Here is a 2,813-nt window from a genome sequence, read left to right as displayed (position 1 = left end):
GGCCTTTTGAACAAATGACTATAGTTCACCAGGCCTCTGTGCTGTCAGAGGCTGCTTCCCAAATACCAACTTTTGAGCCTAGCCCTACCATATGGACACATGGGGGTCCATCAAAAATAATGGCCGAGGGGCCTGAAAGCATGAGAAAGTCTGGCAAAAAAGTGACAGGTTTTGTCCAGGCTGCCAAAGAGAAATGTACTTAGGCTAGAAAGACTAAAGAGGTGCACGTCTTCAGAACGTGTCTGTGGATCCAAATACACCCTAACAGATTCTTGAGAGAGCCCCCGGCGGCCGTGTTAACCTTGGCATTGTTATTGTTAAGAGGCTATGCTCATTTCTGGCACCTAACACTGGACACATTGACAGCAACGGTGCTGATGGAAGAGGAAAGAATCTGTTTTGCAGTTAAAAAAAAAAACAGTTCTCAGACTTCTCAGGCCATTTGAAATCACGCCAGAGAAGTACTTCATTTCGGCATTCTTAAGCTCTCTGCGATGATGCCGCAAGTGGTGTCCCCCACGTGTGATGATGTATTTCAGAGCCAGAGCTTTCTCAAGATGTTCCAAGCCTGCAGGCTCCTGATCCTTTTTCAAATTACAAAGATGATAGTATCCCAGTGAGAGTTGTGTCTAGTCTAAACTCTCCACAGCTGTGAGAGATGAATGTACAAATTCCAATAAAGATTCTGCGTGTTATGGACTGAATTTACCTACACGGCATCAAGGCCTAACTCAGGACCACTTAAAAGAATCAGAGCTGCCCCCCAATGCTATTTCCATTCCTTCTATAGCATTAGCTGCTGGGAAGCTGGTGAATGTTCTGTGAAGATTCCTCCCCTCACACCCATGCCACTGTCACTGCCCAGAAGTGGGTATCTATTTAGAAAGTCTATGATGTGTGCAGAGAAAAGCAGGGCTGGGAAAAATTAAACCCAAGTACATGGGAATCCAAATAGGCCTTGCAATTCATTGCGTGAACAGCCAGGAGGACTATAAAACACCTTGTAACTGAAGGGGTTGCACTGGAGCTGTGTGTGACAACAGACCAGCTGTATCACCGCCTCTAACTCATTTAGAACAGTGTTAGCAAGAAGGCAGGTTCCGAGCAGTCTTCAGTTACTTGGGAAAGTCAACGGGGCTTTGTTTTCTTATTATGGACACCTTTTCCCTAAAATACCTCCTTGGAATGCTAAGTAGATCTAACAATACACAGCACACCACTTTTACCATGTTTAATAATTGTATTGTCTGAAGACTCTTGGCTATACTCCTCTATGAAACATCTGACGCTCGGCATGATTTCCAAAACCGGGAAAGAGTTAAGGGACAAGGATTCACATCATTGTCTACACATATTAACAATTATAGAGAGAATAAATAAGATTCTTCACTTTGGAAAACAAAAAGACCAAAGGAATATATAATATTTTTAAAAATTATCTTCTAATATGATTTGCACGAACACAGACTCTTCCAAAGCCAAGTATACATTCATCATGTACATCCACCTCCATTGCTTAGAGGCCGCTGAAGTTCACCTGGTATCACTTCTGACATCTGGAGATTTTTTTTTTTTTTTTTTGCCGCTGTGGCTTGTGGGATCTCAGTTACCCCACCAAGGACTAAACTTGGGCCACAGCAGTAAAGCCTGAAATCCTAACCACTAGGCCACCAGGGAACTCCCTGCAGATTTTTAATAGTATGCTATCATCTTCCCATTTATCATACAGCCATACACATATGTGATATGTGGCATTTCTCACTGCAGACACTGAACTTGACTTTTCTCACTCTAACGCAAACCGGAAAGACAACACAACTGAGGTCAGAAGACGCAATGAAGAGTTGAACGAGCTGTAAGTGAAATTCTCAAAACACCAAACCTCTGGATGATCTACACATGATATTCTATTAAAACCGGAGTGGGAGTGGAAGAAGGAAACAAGCTCCAATTTTTTCCAATATTCATGTAAACAAAACACACAACTAGAAACATTTCCTCGTTTATCTTTTCATAGTCCTTCATGCAAATCTTCTACATGCTAAAAGATTCTTTCAGCCACTGGTGGTATATCTCAGATTTCATCTTTTCTAGAGAAAAATCAAATTATTAATTTAAGCCTATTAAACTGTATTGCAATTATGCATAACTCCCCCAGAACCATATTGCAAGGGCAATTTCAGTATCAAGTGGCTTATTCCTGTCTTTTTTTGGAGGCCAGTTCCAAGTACCACCACCCAGCAAAGCAAGTTAGGGAAAAACAAAACACAGCTTTAAAATATTGAGTGGGAAGTCATACAATATGCTAGGATTCTGATAGCTAAAACAAACCTTCAGGGAGTATAACCAGGGCAGCCAGACAGGTAAGGGGAATGTTGCCTTGCTGGGAATATTCAAGGTTGGTCTGATGGTAAACATTAGTGATGTGCTGGTAAGTGCTTGACAACTAGCTCTAGTGAGAAAAGTATTTTGTAGCATGTGCAATTTCCCTGGCGTAAATACACCCAGGAAGCCTGATTCCAAGCTACCCAAGGGACATCACTAACAGGAAGTTAGGAAGAGATTCACAATAACAACCCACTGTATAGTATTTCAGATACAATATATGTAAATAACCTCAACAGCATAAATTATAGTAAAATGTAGGGAAATAACTAGACTGTAGTGAATTTTGAGTATTGCTTTTGTTTTTTAATATATTTAATTTAATTTTTTAATAATGGTTGCATTTAACAGCTGGCTCCCAAAAGTCGAATATTTAAAGGCAGGCTCTACATTCGCTCCATCACACCACTTCATGTTACTCTTCAGGG

Source organism: Balaenoptera physalus, assembly GCF_965194825.1.
Source record: "Balaenoptera physalus genome assembly, chromosome: 17".
Taxonomy (NCBI): domain Eukaryota; kingdom Metazoa; phylum Chordata; class Mammalia; order Artiodactyla; family Balaenopteridae; genus Balaenoptera; species Balaenoptera physalus.
This window is presented reverse-complemented; position numbering follows the sequence as displayed.